Below are 24,371 nucleotides of genomic sequence, written 5' to 3' on the forward strand. Positions count from 1 at the left end.
TAATGGAGATAAATAGTGAATACGATTAAAAAATAGATTGAAGTCACAGATAATGTTCAATGAATATAGAAACATAATGCCCTCTTTTACTTTCCCGTATATAAATTGTAACGTACCACGTGTTTCTGTTTACGTGTGTGTGTATATATATATTTGTGTGTGTGTGTGTGTGTGTGTGTTATTGATATTATATAAGTACGGTAATAGGTTATATCTTCCTAATGAAGGCTTATTTTGAAGAAAATGCATAGAATATTCAACATTAGCCAGTAAAACAATTATTTAGGCAGTAACGGACAATATAGGCAAAATAGGCAAAATAAAATGGGCTTAAATCGTAACTATAACTCCCCATATAAACTTTAAAACGTCATTTTTGATCATATCTTTAATATTAAAGAATGGGCATTTTGCTTAACATTCGGTCTATAATTATTACGGGAGTAATATTAGCTTCGTCTATTCCACCTAACACACTAATTAGTTTCTCGGTATTTTATTAAATAGCTTATGTTTGTTTAACTTTAGCGTTTGCGTTACCAGACATTTACGTTCCGGCTACATGAAACATGAATCAACAGTTTTAGATGCAATTAGAAGCACGGTTACTTCAAATTTTAATGCTCTCTAGCAAGGAATCAAACTCAGGACCACGTGTACCCAGTGACGCACTTGCTAGCCAATAGATCATTTTTAAAATTAGCTAATACACAGAAACATTACAAACGCAGTTCCAGAAAAGAATGTTGTTTTGTTTATAAAATTAATGCACAAGAATTAAACTTCTTTAATATTAATAATATTAATAACTAGTAAATTTCGTTTCACAGTGTAAAATTGCGGTAGATTTCCAAACTATGCGAATTCAATACTCAAACAACCATAGCTGCTAGTTATAATAGACGAGTAAGATCAAAGACAAAACCTGTTCTTCGGACGCTGAACCCATATCGAAAAGCCATTATTCGCTATCTCTTATATTTTTGGTCTATTGGAAATTAGCAGTAAAACCAGAAGTGGAAATTGACGTCTTTTTTATCACTTCCTGTTGTATTAGAGGGATACAATCAAAGGTGAAACATATTCTTGGTACTGAATCCATATAAAAGAAAAAACTGCTTATCGTTGTTTCCGTTTTATCCATTATGCAAGCAGTATTGTAACCAAAAAATCATAGATTTTCACCACTTCCGGTTTCAGCAGATGTGGAAACCGGAAAGTCGAAACAAAGCCGAAACAAAACTCATTCTTGGGACGCCGAATCGGTGTCCAAAACAATTTTTCGATATCTCTTACCGTTTTGGTGCTATGAAAATCAGTAATGAAACTCCGAAGTACTATTAAATTTGAATCGCTACCGGTTTTGATAGAGTATTGTAGGTGATGATAATATGTTCTCTTGAAAGACGCTGAACTGATTGCAAAATACGGCTTGTCGCTATATCTATTACCGCTTTTGTCACACGGTGATCAATTTTAAAACTAAAAACGGTTTATTTTTTATTCATTCCGGTTTGAATAGAGGGTAAACAAAGGAAATATGACGCTGGATCGATTGCAGAAAATTACCCTATGAAAATGTTCTATGAATATCAATATTGAAACCAGTGCTAGTAAATTTCAACCACTTTCGGTTTTCGTAATATGTTGTGGCCGATGATGATTTCTTCTCTCCAGATTCGAAATCGTTTAGAAAAAGCGCTTGTTTCTATTTATCAAGGTCTACCGTTTCTGTCCAATAGCGACGAACGTTGAAACCAGAAACAGTTGATTTCTACCATTTAGGGTTAACGAAGCAGATGGAATCCGTTCTTGTCACACTGAATCGATTGCAAACAAACTGCTTCTTGAAATCATTTACCGTAAAACGGGGCTACTTTGACAGGTTTTGGACTAGTTTAGATGTGTACACGGGACACTTTCTGCAACCAATGAATGATACTATTCTCATCATAACAATAGGTATCTAGACTATCACATCCACTACTAAACCTAAGTTTCTACAAGTAAGTTTTGGCGGGAAGAAATTAAGAAAAACCGGTCAAAGTAGCCCCAGGGGTGGGGCTACTTTGACATCTTATGTATTTGCTGCATAAGGTCAAAGTCACTTAACGTATGGAGTTATTTTGACATGGAATTTATGTAAAGTGTATAAAACACTGTTTTGGTCATGTGTAAAGTACGGTATGCTGTATACTTGATAAGCACGAAATCTTTATTTTGTTGTGGTACATCATTATACACCACTATACAAGTTTAACTAAAGCTTTACTTTTAACATCTTTTACTTTGAACATACACGGTGCTTTACCTTACATTGTTACTTTATTTTTTATTCTACTTTATTTTTTTACTTTACTTTACTTTTAACATAATTACATATGTATCGGTATGTTATCTTTACATGTAACAATGGAAAGAAAAACCTTAGTTGTCAACATCACAGTCGTAACAAGCATGTTGAGGATTTTTTGATCCACCATTACAAAACCCATACATCCATTTTTTGCACAGGACACATTGAATCCACTCTCTATATCGTCGGAGTGCGAATTAGATTATTCATTTTTTGGGGGAATAAACAGTGGCGGATCTAGAAGTCCTTATATTATATATTGGGGGACACGAAGGATATTGAGAGGGGGTAGAAATACAATGGAGAAATCCCTCATCCCCTCCGGCAATTCGCACCGTGAACACCATATCAGACTTTATCTATGAAAGTATATGCAACAATTCTCACAGGAAGCACGAATTGCTCATCTGTCAAAGTAGCTCCACTCTATGTCAAAGTAACCCTAAATGTCAAAGTAGCCCCGTTTTACGGTACCGTTTTTGCTCTTTGAAAATCAGTATTGAAACCGGAAGTACTAGTAAATTTCATTCACTTCTACTCTTGGCAGAGTATTAAAGATAGTGATGATATGTTTTCTTGTTGTACTGAACCGATTTTTAAAAAACACGCTTGCCGCTATCTATTACCGTTTTAGTTCTATGGTGATAAACATCGAAACTTCATAAGATGCCTTTTGTTGCATAAAACATAGCTCCTGGACATGCCTTTTGTCGAAACTTCATAAGATGCCTTTTGTTGCATAAAACATAGCTCCTGGACATGCCTTTTGTTGCATGTTAGTGGAAAATATTTTCATCTACACCCGCGGAGAGACTCTAAATTCACTGGGATTGAAGATAGGACTCCACACATTGACCACAATCAGAGATATGACCCCGGGAGAATTTCCCCAGGGGAACCTTTTGAAACCATCTCGGGAGACTTATCTGTTTTGTTCTTTTACCCTGAATGTACGAATGTTTCTCGATTACGAAGGATATTTGACAGACCTGCTTGGTGGGAGCTGGCATGGAACAAGGGACCCGACTTTCCGTCAGTTTTACTTCTCTTGCGTTTCAGTACAATACTTCTTCATCAGTTTTATTTTTCTTGTATTTCAACATTCATTTTTCACCAATTTTATTTCTCTTATATTTCAATATACAGTTTTTCCGCCAGTTTTATTCCAATTGCTGTTTAGACGATACTGGATGCTTTATTTTCTGTGTTTGACACTAAGTATAGAACTAAAAATGTACATCAAAACAAGTTATTCAAAAGATATATTTTTTTAAAAAAATCCACTATTAGATCCGTATTACATTTATCTGTTTCTCGCCTCCCTTCGCGAGCTCCAGATTGTAGAGATCTGCACGGGCCGAATTTTTCGGCCCGAGCCCAATCCAGCCCGAATGTACCTAGGCCCGGCCCAGCCCGGGCCCGAAAAGTTTTGGAGATTTTCGGCCCGAGCCCGGCCCGGCCCGATAAGTTTTTTAAAATTCTTGGCCCAAGCCCGGCCCGGGTCCGAAAAATTTTAAAAGTTTCATTTTGTAACATTTTTCACGGGCACACTTCTTCAACGTTTGCCTTTATTCTAATTATTGTTTAATGAAAGTTAATAATTATTAAAGAATTACAATTAATCGGCCCTAGCCCGGCCCGACTTGAAGAGAAATCAGTGTCGGCCCGCCCAAGCCCGGCCCGGCCCAAAGAAATAACAGAGCCCGTCTGAGCTTGGCTTCGGGCCTCGGGCTGAGCCCAGCCCGTGCAGGTCTCTACCAGATTGACAAATCCTGCCGAAGACAATGAATGACCTGTTATCTTGAAGTGGCATAATCCGCGTGCCATGTGTGGATTGTTTCCTTGCTAGAATAATGTGAAGAATTTTATTTCCTTATTTCCGTGTTAAAGACTGAAAATGTGAATGGCTGACAGCACTAGAAAATAGGGACAATTTATTAATATAAGTTAATTTTGACTGTATAATTCTACAAACAAACAAACAAAAAAATGTCCAAAGATGATACACATGCCAATCGCTAGACCCTATTAAGCTGAACAACATGATATGAATGAATGCAAATCCTCATGCATAGTTTTCGAGAAAGTCAAGACAAACGAACTATTTTGTAAATCTAAAAATTGATTATGAAGATTGTTTGAGCATAGCATATGTGGTCTTAAACCATCAATAATTTCAAAAATGAATATGAATATTGAGCTTTGTATTGGCCACGCAAGCCCTTAGCTAGGGGGTTTGTCAAGGGGAACTCAGCCTCCTCTGTGACCACTTTTACCCCCACCCCCTGCTCTGAAACTTCCAGTTGTTTTTCAGATACAAACATGTTTCAAAAATTATGCAGTCTAGAATGTAAGGTGAATTGTTCCAAAAAATTATCTCACCCCACTCTCTGTTTTAATGTTCTGGCTATGGGCCTCCCGCATAACAGTAGGGAGGTGAGTATCTCAATAGAGCTATCATTACTACTCCTGCATCATTTTCTTAAAGGTAAAAATCTGATAAATTGGTATTGACAAAAACTGAATATACTGTGTACACACTGTACGGAAAAGTACATTCTACCACGAAAAACATCTGCTCTATTATCCAAACTGATAATGGAACAGAAGTAATTTGACATTTGTTCTTTTCTTAAAATTTTCACGCAACCAATACAACCCTGATGCCCCATTTGATCTTATTATACATAGTGATACTACAACAACAACTGTTCCCGTCCTTCTGTCATCAAAAAGCGCCGAAACGCGTAGTGACAAAGATAATTGACATTGAGTATATCCTGGTATTAGTGGTAATAAAAGAGTCAAGCGGGCCGAAGCGACCGCAGATTGAAAACGGGTAATTGAGCGGCTTCTGTTCCAACACCAATTTATCCCCTCCTTTCATTAAAAAAAAAAAAATTAAAAACCAATAGAAAATCATTCTCTTTCTCTGCCTTCTATTGAGGGCTGTTTCCTTTCTCACTTTTTGAGGTCCACAATTCAATATCAGAAAGAAAATGAGTTTCAACCACTACATGAGTGTTAGATACCTATTAGAGAGGGCGTTCTGGTGTGTTCTTTTGAAAATACCCAATTTCTCCCTTTTACATTTAGTTTGTATACGATTCTGGAGTCGAAACAGGAATCGGAATTCTAATTTTAAAAGTTCCGATTCTCACGAACTGAAGAATCATATCAAGAATTTTTTAATGACTAAATCAACGCATACGATGTTCATTAGTGCAAATAAAGACAATCCCCAATTTACGTAAGAAATGCGTTCCGTAAACCTTTGCGTAACTTAAATTTTACGTAAGTCGAATTTATAACTTGTAGAACTTAAAAATATATATGCAATATTTCTTCTTCTTCTTCTTCTTCTTCTTCTTCTTATTATTATTATTATTATTATTATTATTATTATTATTATTATTATTATTATTATTATTATTATTATTATTATATGTTTTTACATATTGGTATTATTTTGTAAATGAAGCATCATGCATCAGTATTTACTAGAATATAAACTATGAATGTATGATAAATATACAGATTGTATAAAAATATTCTTTTATATAGGAAAACGGGAGAATCCCTAGGAAACCAACACACACACACATATGATTTTTATGCACCATAAATTCCATCTGGCGCTAGCTAGGATCGAATCAGGGACTTCACGCACCAGAGGTGAGCGCCAGGTGTACCACTAAGCCACCTCGACCCCAAGAAGTAAATAATGAAACTTTCTCTAAACAGATACTAACTGTAAGTTGTACATTCCTACGATTTAACATCAGTCCAATAGACGGTGTACTCTCATTACTTATATTGATTTTAAGAAACCAGATTTTTAAAAGAGAGTTTTTGTTTTTTCATGATATAATAATGCTATCTATTAATACATATAAAGTAAATGCAAATTATTAAGTCATTAAAATATCTTAACATCTAGATACGAAGCTAGTCTGCACTACTTTCACGAACGATGATCCGTGGCAACAAATTCACTTATAGACAAAGTAGTGCAGAGACCTAATCTTTATATCAAGTACGAACAAGCTACGTTTGTATAGGGCTACAGTTGCTAACACAACAATCCAACATTCTCCAAATTTTAAATAGGGAACTCCATTTCGTCTGAGAAAAGGATATTGTAGTGGTAATTTGTGAAGTACTTAATACACAATTTTCCATTATACGACCAAACTGCAAAATTCAAGAAAAACTATTGAATTTATTGATAAATAACAGTTCAGAAAATATATATTTTAGTATATTCAAAGTAATTACTAATTGAAAGGATAGTTTGTTAAAACGTACTAAAATCAAGCAAACGGAAAGAAATTGATTAGTTATAGAAAAATTTGTAGAAGAAAATTGAATAAAAGAAATAATATACCTATATTAATTGTATATATAATTAAGCAGTAATGGGAATGTCTAATAAGTGGGTTAAATATAAATCTTTTTTTTTAATCACCTGGAGAAAATATCTACTTGTTCGTCCCTAAGCAAAGTTAAGTCTTGGATTATTTTATCTTGCTGAACGTTGTAATTAAAACAATCAATTGAAGAATCCAGAAGTCAACACACTACAGTAATTCATATTATATTTGGCTATAATAATCAGTAAATAAAGTGAACAAAATTATCAGGTCTTGAATGTAATTTTAATTAGAAGTGATTGGTCCACAAACAGTAAGTAATATAAGTGATATTTGAAAATTCTATACACATAGGAAATGCAAAAAAAGAAAGAAAAGGCTTGTGTAGGATTTTTAATGTAAGTTACCTATTGCGGAGACCTCATGACACCCGTCTATTTCTTTATTAATAGTAGTAGAATCCATTTCTTGCATATAGTGGATACAGTAACTTCACTAAAACCGAATGGATTAAAATTAAATTTGATCAGTTCATTCATATTACAAATATCGAATCCGATTCATCATACTGTTTCAAAATGGAGGCCGTTTGAAACTTTTAAAACTTCATAACTCCCTTAATTTTGGGTCATATGATAAAAAAAATAAAGTGATTCCAAATTTTGGTTTTAAAACTTGGACAATTGTTAAAACAAAAAGTTATTGAGTGTTTTAAATGACTTGATAATGTGCGTCATGCAGGTTGCACTAGTGAAATTAAACCATGCTCAGGTATCTCTTTAGCTTTCAATTTTTATTCTATTTCAATGTGCAGGTTTGTTGCATTTCTATTTTTCTGGTATTTCAATACACGGTTCTCATTAGTTTCATATCGTTCCTCTTTCATTTAAATTGATTTTTAAACAACTTTGCACTTGTTGAAAATGTTTACTAGACCTATCTTTTGTTGTTCTTAACAGTATGTATAAAAATAATATGCCTATCAGAATAACATTTAAAAATAGTATTTAAAAATATTTTCCGGTATTAGATTCTAATTACGGTTATTCCTTCCGCTTACCTTCGCAACCCCTATGAAACCCTATCGCTACCCCCTTAGGGGTTGTGACCGCAGGTTGAGAAACCCTGGCTTAAAGTATGAAGTAAAAAGAAAACTAATAAAAGTGATGGCTTCAACAAACTTTGGAATAGAAAATCGGAATTTCAAAAACAAATAATACAAAGTTTTCTTTGTTTCGCACTTCTAAAATGAAATGTATTTCAATACTATAATTTCATACTTTTCCATGTTTGCATAATTTTAATTAAAATCAGATATATTCAAAATAAGCTCTGAGAAGAAAGTAAAATATTAGATATATTTTGACTTAAACATATTTATATTAATAAAAATGATTATTTTTGTACTAATGTATGCTAAAAAATTATATATAATTTAAATTATTTTATTTATTTATTTAAACTTCTATTTGCATATACTCTACCTCATAAATAAACAACAAACTAAGGCCATTTACAAGTCACAATTAAAATGAATGCTCATAAAATTATTTTATGTACCGGTATGTATATTCTACAATCAAAACTGGAATCATAAATTCAGTTCCTAAATTGTCACATATCTGATTCCTCTGGAACAAGAACCGATTCAATATGATTTTTTATGTGACTTTTATAGTAATTGTCTACAGCTTTCGACCGCAAACAAAAAAGCAACGCCCTATAATCACCTATGTCACAGCCAATTGACGTAATAATCGAGTTTGGCCGGGTTATTATTGCTTTCACCTCCGGCCATGAGTCATGTGGGATACAGTCGATTGCAATGGCGCGTCACTGCTCACCTCGTATGTTTGGAAAACTATAATTACGACTCCGGATGTGAATGAAATTGTCACTTCTATGATCTCAATACGCGACAAAATTGGATTGGTCATCATAATTTTGGGAGACTAAAAACTAATTAAAAAAAAAGAATTAAAAAAGAGAAGAACCTCTTATAGACCTATGCTGTAGGCAGATTGGCTGTTTAAAAAATTTCATTTTGTAGGGGAACGGAATAATCAATATTTAGAGCTGACGTAAAGTCAATAAGTTCTATATAATTTTTGTTTGTTACGAAATAATATAAATGTTCCTATTGCAAATGAAAATATCCTAACAAAATTCCATAGACTAAAGCAAAGCGTCTTAATAAGTTTGTGTACTACCTTGTGATCAAATGGCTAGAGGCATGTCTTTGGTGGAAGTAGTCCGAGTTCAATTGTCTGTGTGAGAGTTCAATTGCCTTCGATTTTGCGTTGACCACCCACTATCTATGGCCATACACATGGGCGCCGATTTCCCTGTAACTTTGGGGGGGTCGATTCACAAAGAATATACATGTAACAATAGATATAACAATAAAAAATACATATAAAAATATATGTTCATAAAAATACATGGGGCCCACATGAGGTTTGGGGGGACCTGGCCCCCTTGGCCCCTCAGGATCGGCGCCCTTGGCCATACACAAAAAGGCATTTGATTGCAATGTGGCGTTTGCTGTCGTTGTCCTGGCACTACAGAGACAGACTGTGGCTTACAAAATAGATTTCCACACAACTTGTCTAGTAGTGTTAATCTTGAAACTGCTACCAGAATGCTCTCTATAGACACTACGATCAAACTGACCTCCGATCTTCAAACTAGGTTTGGCATGCGCTCTAGAAACACCTACTCTGTGCTGCAAACTTTATTGAATCAAATTATGCATACTTCATGTTCTTCAACGTATTTCCACCAGTATAAATCCTGTCTTCACCTGGTGAAACAAACAAAAAAGCAATAAAAACCTCAAAAGACCTTTAGATGTCAGTAGCGAGACACGAATACAAAATAGTAGCGACATCTCAAGTTTTGCTTCGGAGGTAGGGGCAAGCTCTTCGATATAAATAAATTTTCACTTATTCCTTTAGTGCTCAATTATACAGTATTATTGATTAAAACGTATACATATCCCAACTCAGGGAAACATTTTTCTCCCTTGTGACGACCAAAATGAAGTCCTTGGCCTGGAATCTTTCAGTAATGAAACCAAAATATTCACTGATAATATATGCAGACTGGATTATTATATAGTAACAACTTAGCAGTAAATGCCTCCATAGGTTAGTAAAGATCGTTGCAGATTTGAAGCAAAATCTTCCAGTTTAAAGTACCACGATTAGGCCAGTGAATGATGATGGAAAAATTGATGGAATGAGAATGTTGGAGCAATCGACAGTGGCCTGAGAAACTCCACGAACACGATGATGTCCACCACAAAATTACTTGGCCGTATATCGAACCAGAGACCCACGCAGCAGAGGCATGCGTTCTACCACTGAGCGACCGTGCCCACCGTTGCAAATTTGATTACAAGTGGAAGTTTGGTCTCCATTATCCTGTAACAGATCATATAACAATAAAAGTAAAACGTATTGGCTAATGATATCGTTTATTATCCCTATAAATTTAAAGTAATGAGTTTTATTTATCATGTACGCAATGATTGTAATGTCGATAAAGGGCTTCATAACAGAAATTCTTCGAGTCTGGTGCTTGATTTTTTTAAAAACCTTCTACCTAAGTAGCACATGAAAGAAATTAAGTTGAATTTTCAGTATATTTGGATCCATTTCCAGGAATACAGAAAAACATAAAAGCTAATAACAATAAAAACTTATCACATTAACTTTTCTTTAAATTTCCTTTTATATATATACATATAGAGCAAAAATTGAGATAATTTTCTTTTTATTGTTTCCTTTTTCTCTTTCTTTTCCGAAACAAACTTCTTTCTGACATGTGAATCAATTTTCTCAGACACACAGGTAGATTCACGTACGCTGTGCGTGCAACGTCTTATATAGAAAGAGTTGTCAAACTGTTCTTTCATATGCATACAAAAGCTGTCATTTAAGAGCATAAAATCTTAATATTCACCAAAGCGTCGTTATGGCTTTTTCATCTTTCAAATGTATTTTTAATATTTTGATTTCTTCTAACCGCTTAGAAAACAGAGTAAAAAGTTTATATAAAAATTCAGTTTTAAGGGATAATGGTTTTTTAAAAAAGAAAGAAAATAAAATACTTAAGGAAATTCCATTAATAATAAAATTCACGACCCACTTTGATTGAAAAAAGAACTATTGAAAATATATAATTTACCTATTAAGAAATGAAAGTAAACTTTTAACGTCTTTTGAAATGCAAATAAAATATTGATGAACATTTATTATAATATCTTTGACGAAATTGACACTGTTGAAAAGAAAATAATAATAAAATAAAAAAGATTTCTTGACACTAACTCCCAGTAGTGTAGCCATAATGCCTGTAATTTTAAAATATATATATATATATATATATATATATATTGCTGCGTAGAAAAAGCACGCATCAGATGGTTCTCTTAATTTTTAAAAGTTTCATAGTTTACAAACTTTAATATAATTGGATAAATAGTACTATTTTTTCTACTACATTATCAACGTTCAATGGAAAAGCATGTCCAATGATAGGACATATATAAACCAACAGATCTCAATTGAGTTGAGTTGAGTTGATTTTGAGTTTAACGTCCCGTTCAGCAGCGAGGCCACATGAGACGTGGACCTACTGATTAACGTGGAATCCGAACCACTTAAGCTCCCGACGGCAATCGAACCCCAGTCTCCCGCGCCAAAGGCGCGTACGCTAATCGTTTAGCCACGAAGGAGTTCAGATCTCAATTGAGTTAAATAAAGCGATATAAGTGACCGTAAATCACCATGCAGAGTTTTTTCTTTTTTTAAACGGGGTGGTGACTTAGTGGAAGAACACTTACGGATAGTGTTGCCACGAGACGAGACGAGACGAGACTTCAGGCTGTCTCGTCTCGTCTCGTGCAAAGCATGTCCCGTCTCGTGTCTCGTCTCGAAAAAATGTGCTCGTCCCGTCTCGTGTCTCGTCTCGAGAGGTTCTGTCCCGTCTCGTCTCGTCTCGTCTCGTTTGTCTCGTTTTGTCTCGTCTTGTCTCGTAAAAATATAGCAGCATACCATGGGAACGAAAGTAAAATGTAGCAGGCTGAACCATGCTAATCAAGATACAACTAACAAGGGAAGAGAGGGAGATGATATATCGAAGTGGAAGATGGCTTATATACCAATCGAAAGCACTAATGACGCCTATTACAAAACTGTAATAAAAATTTTCCGAATGCATATACTATGCGAGTTATATGAATATACAGGGTGTCCAAAAAATCAATTTCCACCTCTTGAAATCGCAAACGATGAGACAGATGTCAAAACTGGAAAACACGTTTTTGATCATTATAAAAGTACAATGTATCAAAGCAAACATTGTTGTCCCAGGGCCACCCGCAGAGTCCCAGGCGGGATCCAACTCAAAAATTACAAAAGGTAAGGGGGTCTAGTAGTATATCGTTCGAAACTTCTTGGGAAATGAAAGAAGACGAACAAGTCCCAGCTCTCTAAAATTACCCTGTGCAAAATGGCGGCCGGTCAAACTGTCAGCAAAAACGTCATTGTAGAGTCTATGGCCACCCTCCAAAGAAAGAAAAAAAACTGAAATGGTAAGACAGATGTCAAAAAAGAAAAAGATGTGTGTCATCTTTTCAAAAGTACAATGATTGAAAGTAAAAATGTTTGTCCCAGGGTCCTCCACAATGTTCCAGACGGGGTCCTACTCAAAATTTTCAAATGGCAAATATGGTCAAATAAAGCTGTTGAGAAATAAAAGAACAAGGAACAAGTCTCGATCCTCTAAAATTACCGTGTATAAAATGGCGGCCGGTCAAAATGTACATCTTCATTTCGATTTTCTGAGCACGTTCACTTTCCATTTTGCAATCGGCACTTGTTTTCATTCTGAGACATTTGTACGTATTTACTCTTCCTGGTGCAAGGAATTCTTTCGTTTGAATCATTTTATAATTGATAAACCAGATAACGAACATAAGTACCACTGTTGTGCAGTCATAAACATAAATAAGTAGAGGTAAGAATCTTTACTTCTGATGGCTCCAACCTCTACTTATTTATGTTCGGGGAAGTACATTATATGTTAACTAGTCATTTCTATACTCAAAGATGTCAAATGTTGTCGTTTCTTTTCTTTATATCTTAATTTGCTTTTATTTTATTATTATTTTTTTCTTTATTTATATATTGTTGGGCTCAAAGAGCAGAATCTCACAGTAGGGGCATTTCCTTTCTTTCCGTTGAGTACAAGAATTAAAGTGAAAATAAACTAAAAACCCGGTTACAGAAAGAACAACTAAAATGCAAGATGTTTGCACAGTATTATCGTAGAGCGTCCATACTTGTTCTATCTGCTTTCATTTAATAACAGCTTTAAACGATGTGCTACTTGACCTCCCTTGCCATTTGAACAATTTGAGTATGACCCCGCCTGGAACATTGTGGAGGACCCTGAGACAAATATTTTTACTTCTAAGCATCGTACTTTTGAAATGATGACACACATGTTTTCCTGTTTTGACATCTGCCTCACCGTTTCAGGATTTTTTTGGGGGTGGCCATCGACTTTACAATGACGTTTTTGCTGACAGTTTGACCGGCCTCCATTTTGAACAAGGTAATTTTAGAGTATTGAGACTTGTTTCGTCTTCTTTCATTTCCCAAGAAGTTTCGAACGATATGCTACTTGACCCCCTTACCTTTTGTAATTTTTGAGTTGGACCCCGCCCAGTACACTGCGGGTGGCCTTGTGACAAGAATTTTTGCTTTGATACGTTGTACTTTTAAAATGATCAAACACATGTTTTCGAGTTTTGGCATCTGTCTTATCGTTTGCGATTTCAAGGGGTGGTAACGGATTATCTGGACACTCTATATATCCATATAACTCGCATAGTATATGCATTCGGAAAATTTTTATTACAGTTTTGTAATAGGCTTCATTAGTGCTTTCGATTGGTATATAAACCATCTTCCACTTCGATATATAATCTCCCTCTCTTTCCTTGTAAGTTACAAGTATTACCCAGAACACACAAGACAAGAAATGTCACGGTAGCTACACCGTGAAGCCTTCACCTCTGGTGTATGTGGTAGTCGGTTCGATCTCGGTTAGTGCCATGTGAGCTTTGTGGTGGACAAACATTGAATGTGTGTGGGGACCGCGGTGGCTCAGTGGTAGAGCGTTCACCTCTGGTGCTTGGGGTCTCGGGTTCGATCCCAGCCCCGCCAAGTGAACTTTGTGGTGGACAAACACCGTGTGAGTGGGTTTTCTCGGGGTTCTCCCGTTTCCTCCCACTTTCTTCATTCCACCATTTCATTCATTACTCATCATCACTGTCTCCTTTAGCCTAACCGGCATAACGGTGGGACGTAAAACTCAAAGATTTCATTTCATTTCATTTCATTTTTCAAATGTGTGTTTTTCTCGAAGTTGTCTAGTATCCTACCACTTTCTTCATTCCACTAATTTTCCCATCATCATCCATTTGGCCAAAGTTGCCGAAAGGTTTTAAAAATAAATTCAAATAAGCTCACAAGGCAAGGACAAATAGTTTACAAGATAATATATATCTGCTGTTAGTTGTCTGAGGCTTCTCGACCCTGGCTTCTTTTTTTTTTTTTTCATTCTAAAACTGAAATTTGTTTCACCAGTTTCAATACACGAATATACAGTAAATTGCTCATAGGTACGTCGAAGATGAAGACACTAATGTTAAATAATGTTTACACGACAAGCAAAGTTCGATGTAAAGGTGTCATCATCCCCGACACTATCGTATACTATCAGCCCACTTGCTTTATAGTGTTTGTATATATATATATATATATATATATATATATATATATATATATATATATATATATATAGAGAGAGAGAGAGAGAGAGAGAGAGAGAGAGATGGAAAGATATATAGATAAATAGAGAGATAGATATGTATGTACACTTTGATTTCATATATTCCAGCCTTTAGGTTTCACAGTGTTAACCCATAACAATCCAAAAACTACTTTCCATTTTAGCATATATAGATTTGTTGCAATTATTTTTTTTTAAAGCTCGGAACCAAATAATTTTATTGAGTAATGGAAAGTATTTGATTGAAATTTTATATGTTACTGCACACTAAGCTCTACTTAAAGTGCCTTAGTAATGGGAGCTGAACGACACATCGGACGAAATAATGCTTGGGGCCAGTCTTCATCTCCATGGTTCAAATCTGTTCCCATAACCGCAGGGTGTGTGCTACTATGTGGTGCTTGCCCCGTTTGCGTAACAAACTCATGACAGTACACCCAGATTAGCTAATGGCTAAAAAAAAAAAGTTGATTTTTGGGTGGCCATTTTGGATTAAAGTTCCTTATATTGTCGGGATCTATTCGCAATCATACAACGTACATCTTCATACCAAGCCGAGCGGTCTGCGGCGATAGACCATCGGCTTGAAGGTCCCGGGTTGAGTCCCGGAAGGGTCATGTGTATGGATTTTAACAACATTTGTTTTTTCGTACTGTCAGGGGGGGAATCGTACGGGATAAAAGGATTTCAGTCTGAAAAAAATGGAGAGAATATCCTCCCCAGGATACTTTCATGGGAGTAAGGAATTAGTAAAAATATAGGATATACATTTTATAGCAAGTTTAAAAACATGGTTTGGGTATCCTATTTCTTTTCTGTTAATTATATTCTTCAATGTTCGAATTTTGATCATTCTCATGATATTTTGTGCTTTCAACGGAGTTCCATGAATATTATACCAAATGTTCTTTACACTTATCAAGTTCGAGAGGTTTAGTGCGCCTGTAAGAAACAATTTCTGAAGATAATTCAGGTCCTAATGAATATTATTCACTAGGAAAGGGAAGTATTTCCCTCCTCTCGAAGCAGAGGGCAATTTCGCACTCTTGTCAAATGAAACATTTCCGCGTAACAAAACGAAGGTCCCCCTGTAAAACCTCTTCACCTAAAGTGTTATTGTTAGTATCATAAATTTGCTGAAAGCAAACAATTTGAAGGGTTTGTCGATAATATCTTTGCTTCTTTTGTGGTCCGCCCGCCTTCCAAACGAAGAGGTGAATTTTACAACATGACTGCTGTTAACTCTTTATAATAAGCGAGCGATTGGTAAAATGGTAAAAGTGTGTTTTTATATGTGTGTGTATGTGTGTGAGAGAGAGAGAGAGAGAGAGAGAGAGAGAGGAAAGACAAAATTTTAGTTGCAAGATGACATACTTCAATTGCCGTTTTCGGTTCATATAGCAAAAAGAATACCGCCACCAGAGAATAAAGACAAGTGTAGACCTTACTGAGTTTTCAAATTGAATAGATGGTGGTGGTAGTTCGGTTTCTTGACCTTGTAAAAATATTCCCTGTCTTTGATTTTGTTTGTCATCATTCCAGCCAGAAATAAAAAAATGAGAATTCCTCAGTTTACAGCAAGGGGAATTGGGGACAAGACATTAAGGATGATATTCCTGGAAGCTCATGTATCACGATTGTTTCATTCAATAGACAGAGGACACTTTTCTATGAAAGCTTTTCAACATGTTTTCTCACAAAGGGGATTTTCCTTTTGCAATCTATATGACCACTGGCAATTTCAATCTTGGCCATTCCCGCCAGCGTTTTCATTTTCGAGACACGAGACGAGACGAGACATTTCACGAGACGTCCCGTCTCGTCTCGTGTCTCGTCTCGTTTCCGAGACGGGACAAGTAGTCTGTCTCGTCTCGCGTCTCGTCTAAGAGGGTTCTGTCCCGTCTCGTGTCTCGTCTCGTTTACGAGACGAGACGAGACGAGACACGAGAAATGTCTCGTCTCGTGGCAACACTACTTACGGAATCTCTGATTCGATCCCGGGCAAAGTAAGTTTGTGATGGATGACATCGTGTCCGTGGGTTTTCTCGAGGTATTCCAGTTTCCTCGCACTTTCTCATTCCACCAATTTTCCATCATCACTAATTTGCCTTAATCATCGTTTTCCTTTAACCTAAAGGGCTTAATCGTGGGACGTTAAACTGAAATTCTCCAAATTAACAATATTTCTAAGTTGCACAAATATGTGTGTGATATTTCTCTTAAATACTTTAGCATGGCAATTCTACTGTAAATTTATGTCCTAATGTTTATTCCTAAATATTTTTATCTTTCGTTCAATAGTAGGGTCTTTATGTTAACACCTTGTAACAATTTCACAGTTCTGCAATTTTAGTGCTTTATTCGTTGGCTGTCCAACAGAAGTAAACTAAGAAAAATCCGTTCCCCGGACAGCGGTATATTGGACAAATATACGGTATTCTTTTGCTTACTACAGAAATCAGTATGGAGCATACGTTATCCGTATGCTACATAGGCACTGCCCCTAAATGTTACATCATGCCGTTGCAGGATGTCTGGTATCTAACAATCTTCCTTATATTACATACATACCTAGGTATATGTATGTTACGTTCGTCAGATATGTTATATACGTTCATTTGTATGTGAGATCCTGACCGCCTATATTGTTTCATACGGAAAGTACGTACAGATGAAACACTTATACAGAAAGTATTATAAAACGCGTATTCAGTTATACGTTTGCTATACGTTAAGTGCAAAAACTACAGGATTTACAAATGTAACATACGATTTTACGTACGCTACATAGGATTTTTTTTTTCACAGTGTAGGCTAGCATGTCGAAGACCTAGTTTTTGTATTGGCGCTTTTTGTTTTACTGGAATAGATTGTTTACTTACTCATGTACTGTGTATATTAAAAAATACGCTGTTAAATATCAGATTGTATCTATTGTACGTAGTTGGTCTTCTCCTAACTGGACACACATGTTCCGTACACTAATGCACATACTACTTGAAATAATACGTCAGTTGTAGAATAAAATAGACCCCACATACAACCGATTAATGGCACTTCTTGATTTAAAATACGGACTTGTAATTTTATTTGTAGGAGACAATGGAAAGTATTCAAGATCACCCGATCTGAAGTAGCACTATCTATTGTCTCCCACGAATCTATGTGTGAACTGGAATTTTAAATCTGTTAAGATATTAAAAAAAAAAAAAGCAATATTTTGGAAAGCGTTTCACATTCCACTTTTCTTAAAGTGAATTTTTAAGATGGAATTGAATCTTTCTTTTAATTGCACTGGCGCAAATCCCGGGAGGGATGAGGGAGACATGTCCCCTCCAATCTTGAAACTGGGGGGACTATCCCCCCAATAATCCGATTTGAAATGTGTTTCTGGGGAAAATGTGATAATTTTTATTCGATTGGCACAAAGGAATGCGAGATGAAATTGTCCCCCCCTCAGAATAAGCCTCAAATCTGCCCGTCTCCCAATGTTGAAGACAACTCTGCTCCCCTGGTCTTCCACAACATTGTTTTTCAACTTCATAAATATTTTAGACATCGCTTAAAAAAATAAAAGATTATGGAAACGGTCTTACCAGTCTCCCCCTCCCCAATGTTCAAGATAGATTTGCGCCTTTGTTTAATTGTAACATTAAAACAAAGATTATTTGTGAAAAATCTTACCATGGAGCAGTGATGACGCCAACTTTAATTTCTTGGAAGGCAACTGGAGGGATAGAGACATATTTTGGGAGGTCTATTGGGGACAGTTATTGTTTGCATACTAAAAGTAGTTCTGTTTTACTTGACTTACATTACAACACGTCTAATGGAGCAGTCGAGAGGCAGGCTAAGCCACGGAGAGAGAACTCGCCCCTTGACCTTCTCTAGCGTCATCACTCCCATACAGACATTCATACTTAACATTTTATTATTTAGAACGAATGCACCTATTACTCGTTATTAAATCCCTAAGTTAAATATAGATGCCTTAATTTCTTAAACATTATGTATTTAACAATAAGCATTAAAACATAGTTGTATATAATGGAAATATACTATTAAGTGTGCTATTTGATTTCCCACACACATGAGAACGGAAAGAAAGGAACAATATTTCGAGAAATGAATTCCGCTAAAGCTCAGATCTTCGCTCGAAGTCAAAAATAAGGTAAAACTTGAAAACAAACATCTAGTAATGCGTTCAGTTAAGATTTTCCTTTTCAACTATATTTTCTATGTATATCTGTACTTATCATATAGCGGCTTCTTAAAGTTCACGAATATCTCTAACCCTTAAAAATAAATATAACATTTACAAGTAAATACCTATTTTGTGTTCTAAAATTAAACATATTTGGGCTTGTTTTGATGCTGGAGCTAAAATTAAAAATATCTTGGCTTGTTTTGATGCTGCAGCAGGCTTCGTAACAATTTTTTCCTTTCCTTTCTTTAATTGGGCACGATTATAGATGAAACCGTAATGGAAATTCGATTTATCACGGATCTCAGTAGAAGACAGGCTGACATTGAACTTACTTTTTAATTTGGTTCCTACTACATTTAATCCAATAGTTTCTCAGAAATAATAAATACTTTTAAATAGAGAAAAAATGGAAGAATATACCTTTTAATCTTTACTTTAGAACAAGCTTAAATATTTTAATATTACGCTCTAATTACGCAGTATTTCAATAATTTTTTCGTACCAATATAGTTAGCATTTAAGTAGTGGTATACGGCGTAACAGACTATTGTTCTTTTTTAATTCCCAGTGGCTCATGTGATTCTGATCCTACGTTAAGGTATAGGTTTACATCACTTGTAGCCTTTGTGCTGAAAACGCTAAATTAAAGTGTAAAACTCACAAATCAATCACATTAAAAACATCAATCATATTTGTAATAAACCAAGAATAAATAAGTCTTAACGTATTTTGGAGGGATGAATTTCCCAGCATGCCACACTCGTAATGTGAACATTAATTATAAGTATATTATCCGTATATAGGACTAAGAATGCCTTTGGTGCTTGTGGTTGCTGGTTCGATTCCCGGCAAAATAAGTTTGTGGTGGACAACATCGTGTCTGCAGGTTTTCTCGTGGTACTCCCGTTTTCTCCCACATTCTTATTCCACCAATTATTTCACTTCCTTAATCATCTGCCTCTACCTTAGCCTAAAGGGAATAATTATGGGACGTTAAACTGAAAGATTTCATTTCGTTTTCATATGTATATTATATGTATATTAGGGCTCACTCGCGCTCAATGTTTCTGGCCTTAGTGCCATTCCTTCACTTAAGTAAAAGAATCATTTTCAGTGCATTTAAGAAAAAAATTATGGTTATTATTTCTTTATTCAATCATTTTTAACAGCTCGCCTATGAGGTCTGCAACCAGCCAAACTTTCGTGATGGTATGAGCTGTATAAGCAGCAGGCGCTCGTTAATTATGTTAACATAATAATTAATTTATTATTTTTGACAGTAAAACGTTAAGCTAGAACAAAAGTTACATATAAACAGAAACGTCACAAGATTTTTTTTTTTCAGGGGAGGGAGCACAAAAGACCGATAGCAAATATACACATCTTGATGCACATTATAGTTCACGTAAAATAATTCTTGATGCCCATTGCGTTACTGTAGTTGATGAGTAAGCAAATCTAACATGTTCTGACGTGTATTAGGAAGATCCATAGAGGAGGGGGCAATTACCCTCCTTTATTCCCCGCTGCAAGCGCCTACGTAGGAAAATATTGCATTGTTATTGGGTTAACGTATTTATCACAAATTTCAGTGCTCTAGTTAGTATGAAAATACATGAAGTTCCAAAATTTGACTGTGACAAACATAAAAGTAAACTAACAAAATAACTAAAACAAGAAAGAAATGCGAAAAATGATACGAAATACGCCTGTGAAATCCATAAGTACATAAAAGTGATACGTCGTTAAATATTAACTCTCCCCTCTTCCTCCCTTCTCCTTCGCAAAGACACATATTACAAGTAGTCAAACGTGACTTCTTGCTGCATTAGGACGCTAAACATGCTTTCATTTATCTAAAGATAGGCTATAACGGTCCTTTTTGATAAGGAAAACCCATTGTTTGCGCTTACATAGGTCTTTACGTCTTGCGTTTCGTAGATACTGACTGAATAACAATTGCCTCTTATTGGAGAGAGAGCTTCTGTTTCTCGTATTATTAGCTGCCCTATTCCTTCCATCGTGTCACTCTACCATTTTCTTCTCCGATCCCTGTAATTTGTGGATTTGCGTGCTTGAGCTTTTGTCATGTGAAATCAGAGGTCAGAAAACACGAATACGAGTGATGGTTGTGGCCAGCTCGTGCGAATTCATCCAGTCTTGATTCCCGGACTTTTGTATAATTCACACCATCAGCCCCGCCTCTCTCTTTGCATTAGTAACAAAGAAAAGAGGGAAAAAGTAACTTCTTTGGGAAGAATACCAGATTGATTTAAGACAAATGATATGATAGAGACGATAGTTTCCAACCCCATAGTTTCTTTTTTTTTAAACTCTCAGGTAAATGAAACTTTACAACAAAACTTCTGTTTTCTAGAAAGATATTATACTTAGAAACATTGTGAAGAGATTTTTAATGAATTTCTATTTCGTTTATCTGTTGTAGTTCCTCCTTAAATTGAACATCTACTTATAACGCACACGTTGCCCTACAGAAGTGTGTATAACAAATTTTAAAATAGTAGGACTCACTTTCTACATTTGAGAGGCTCGCGGGAAGACAGTGATATGTCAAAATTTTCAACTTTCAAGTAAACTAGAAGAGAAAGTGAAACATTTCCATACAATGCAATGTAATGACCAGGGCCCGGATCTTGTTGACAAGTCAACTTTTTTCTGTTACGCATAGGACAAGGCAAGTTCAAATAAAAACATTATGCATCAACTCTTGGTTCTAAAAATATATTTTTTAGGGTCAACTTTTGGTCACTTTTTGCCATTTTGAAGTTTCAGGTCAATTTTTAATATTTTAAGGTAACTTTTAGGTCACTTATTGTCTTTTTATTCTTTTTCTTCTACATAAGGAAATCTTAAAATGGAAACTGTTTACGGATTTAAAAACACGAAGTTAAATTATATTTTTCTTGCTTCCTGATTATTGGGGTAGAAAAAACTGCATTCCTAACAAGTTAATGAACACTAAGCTGTAGCTGGTTGGCGAAGGCTGGGAGTTCGTAAGTGACCAAAGCAGATGGTTGTAGGTTGTTTACCACAAAGGATATGACTACGTGAATAACTAAAAATAGATTAGAAGACGTTCAAAGATTTTAAACAGGGATTTTATCTATTATTCTAGTATATACAATCTACACTTGCGAACTTTTATTCTTTAAGTGTGCTTCCTAGTTTCAACTCGAGAGTGAATTGATGCTTTCAGTATGTAGAATGCCGAGGCCTAAACCATCTACAGTTTCTCATTTAAGACAAATTGTTTCTGAATTTGGTGAGGATGTTTTTAGTACTGACGGTACAATATTGTTTTCCAAGGCATGTGAAGTAAAAGTGGCAGCAGAGAAAAGAGACACTGTACAAAAGCATATCAGAAGCGAAAAACATTTACGCGCAGTTGAAAACAAACATGAAACCAAGTGTTCGCAGTTGTTACTTATGGAGAGTGCTTCGAATAGTAAAGGCAAATCCTCAGCTTTCAAAAGAGTTGTGTTAAGTTTTAGTGTCTTCAATTATTCCTCTTTGGAAACTCAACAATGTGAAATTGTGGGATATCCTGGAACGTCATACAGGTTGTTGCATTCCAGACGAAACGAATCTTAGGAAAAAATATATGCCAAAGTGTAACTAGGACACAATAAGAAAAATAAGAGAGAAACTTTGGACTCAGATAATTTTTGTTTCTATAGACAGACTAGTGATGTGAAGGAACGCTATATAGTCAATATTATTGTTGGGGTAGTGAAAGCCGACGAACCTAGCAAAATATTTTTGCTAACTGATGAAGTGTTGGAATCAGTCAACCATTTTACAATACGCCACACGTATGTAGACTTTTCGATAAATCGATATCCCTACTTTGGCATGAAGGTGTCCAACATGAGCATATTGTTTTTGTAACAGATGCTGCTCCGTATATAATTAAGGCTGCTAATTCAATAAAATCGTAACAATGTTTACAGTTATCTACTGCAATGCTGAATAAGGTATGAACTAAATTTTCTGACGATTACAAAGTTCTTGAGTTAGTTTGTTGTATCACAGGTTATAAAATGTTTATATGTTGCTTAACTGGATATAGACCTATATATCTGTAATTCAAATATGAAATGCTTAGCTATTTACTAAATTGGTCAAAGTTTAGTTTTAATATTATTGCTTTTTTAAACCAAAGACACAAATGATCAATGGACTACAACTAACTGAAACAAAACTTTTGAAAATGAGTGAGAAATGGTAATTAAAATCCAATAGATATTCAAAAAATGTCAATGTCTTAATGAAATAAACGTTTAAAAAACTGCAAGTTTTAAGGTCAACTTTTGTGAATTTTAGGGTCATTTTACAGGAATTTTAGTGTCATTTTATAGGTTACTTTTTAATAAAATTTTAGGTCAACAAAATCCGGGCCCTGGTAATGACACATACCAAACAACCTTTTCTTTCCATTATCAGATATATTTCCAAAATTAAGATACATACATACTATACTGTTCTGTGTTCCGATCCCAACCCATTCCACTTAATATACGAGGGTAAGTCAAAAATTATCCGCAATTTTGACAGAACTCTTCTCACATTGTTCATATTGACGTCTGTCCTCGTTTATTTTATTGTTGTGCTGTTTGCGATAATGCTATGAAAGTTTGTTCCTAATTTCTCCTTTTGTCTTTCTTTTGTTGCAGATAGATCATGGCCACTCCATTAGAAGTTTGCACCAAAGAGGAACAACGAACAATGATCCGGTTTTTGTGGTCGGAAGGTGTATCAGGTTCCGCAGTCAAAGACTTTCGAAACAATACAAGGACAGTGTCTTGTCGCAACGGAGTGTCTACGAATGGATGGTCGCACAAGTGTTACGCACAAGGAAGGAACCGGACGACTACGGTCACAAATGATGACAACATTGAGCGTGCATTTGACATGGTTTTGTTAGACAGACGAGTAACTATTGGTGAAGTGACACATTGTCTGGAAAGAGGCCCGTCAATTCACCTCGGACAAAAAAGTAAAGGACGCAGTGCTTGCGTGGCTCGCGGCTCAACCGAAAATATTTTTATCTGAGGGCACCGGGAAGCTTGTGCAACGATGGACCAAGTGTGTTGAAAAGTAAAAGGGCTATATTGAAAAATGATGTTAAGGTGAGTTTCCTATTTGTATTGCTAAATAATAATAATAATAATAATAATAATAATAATAATAATAATAATAATAATAATAATAATAATAATAATAATAATAATAATAATAATAATAATAATAATAATAATAATAATAAAATAAAAGTTATAGCTACGTTGCGGATAATTTTTGTCTTACCCTCGTATAATTCAATTTCAGCTGAAGTGGCGCTTATTATTGTCTTCCACCGAGCCGCTCATTTGTTGATATTCTTCTTCTTTAAGTTACTCCATATAATTCAGAAAAACGGATCTAAACTTAGCAAAGAGCCTTAAGCTAGTGATTTTGAATAAATAATGTTCGAGTATTTAATGAGGTTATTTGTTAATTCTGTGAGGCATTTCGATACAACTGTAGGATAAAGGAAAGTTAGTTGTAT

General features: G+C 35.2%; 1 long non-coding RNA gene across 1 annotated transcript in view; it reads left to right on the top strand.

Moving 5' to 3' along the window:
• The window catches only part of LOC145665816 (uncharacterized), a 134,886-nt gene that overhangs the window by 101,939 nt on the left and 8,576 nt on the right, over positions 1 to 24,371 (top strand). Inside the window, exon 2 of the long non-coding RNA XR_014127661.1 lies at positions 23,497 to 23,952. This is a non-coding gene — a long non-coding RNA (uncharacterized LOC145665816). The remainder of the gene's footprint in view (positions 1 to 23,496; positions 23,953 to 24,371) is intronic.

Source organism: Thermobia domestica, chromosome 12, assembly GCF_964235325.1.
Source record: "Thermobia domestica chromosome 12, izTheDome1.hap1.1, whole genome shotgun sequence".
NCBI classification, from domain to species: Eukaryota; Metazoa; Arthropoda; class Insecta; order Zygentoma; family Lepismatidae; genus Thermobia; species Thermobia domestica.